This window comes from Salvelinus sp. IW2-2015, linkage group LG1 (genome assembly GCF_002910315.2).
Source record: "Salvelinus sp. IW2-2015 linkage group LG1, ASM291031v2, whole genome shotgun sequence".
Taxonomy (NCBI): Eukaryota; Metazoa; Chordata; class Actinopteri; order Salmoniformes; family Salmonidae; genus Salvelinus; species Salvelinus sp. IW2-2015.
Genome location: NC_036838.1, coordinates 23,072,569 through 23,073,556, shown reverse-complemented (window position 1 = coordinate 23,073,556; position 988 = coordinate 23,072,569).

Below are 988 nucleotides of genomic sequence, written 5' to 3'. Positions count from 1 at the left end.
GCAGTTGAATTTGGGCATGCTATTTATCCAAAAGTGAAAATGCTGCCCCCTACCCCGAAGAAGTTAACAATGTTATCTGGCTAACCTTGAGCTTGGAGAGACCAAACAGCATCTAGCAATGTCAAAAAGTCAAACGAGCATCCTACTCATTCTGGGAGAAAAAAAACATCCTTCAAATGTCTWTGTGTGTCTTCTGTTGTCCATTTACATTTATACAGATGCAGTATAGTAGTAGAATGGAGACTGTCCATTAGCGGTAACAACCAAATCACACAGTACATCATGACTTACTTTCCACAGGCTGATCATTTAATTGTTTTATATACAGTACCATTAATGCACATTGGTACAGCATGGTCAACCAACCGGCAGGTTAGTTTTCTTAGGTGACGAGAGGTGGCTATAATACTGTAGGAGAGGTATCATAGCTATGATACATAGTGAAAGTATGCATTTGTTCTCAGTTCTTACCCGCATACAAGTCTGAAAGAAAGTCACCTTTATTGAATGAATATAAACAAGCAGGCCAACACTCAATAGTAATATTCTGATACAGCACATACAATAGCAAACGTCTGGGGCACTGGAGACAGCCTCCTACAGTAGGTAAAACACAGAACATTCTCTCTCTTTCTCTCAGGGGGTTTCCTGCAACAGTGTTTTGATTCTCTCGTGCTCTTTCTTTGTCACTTACACATACACATGCGCTCACACACACACCTACAGTACACACACACGTATGCATGCGCACACACACACATACTTCTCACAGATTTACACGCGTAACACTCCAAAATATGCCGCCTCTCTCATAACACTGCACAGGCTGTCTACTAGGGGGACACGATATGTGAGGAGACACACACCACTCTCAAACACAACATCACACTGTCACAACGCAGAGGCAATTCATGTATGAGGACTGGAGCATCATGGGAAATAAGCGCACGTTCACACAAGTAATCATTCAGCATGCTGGACACACATT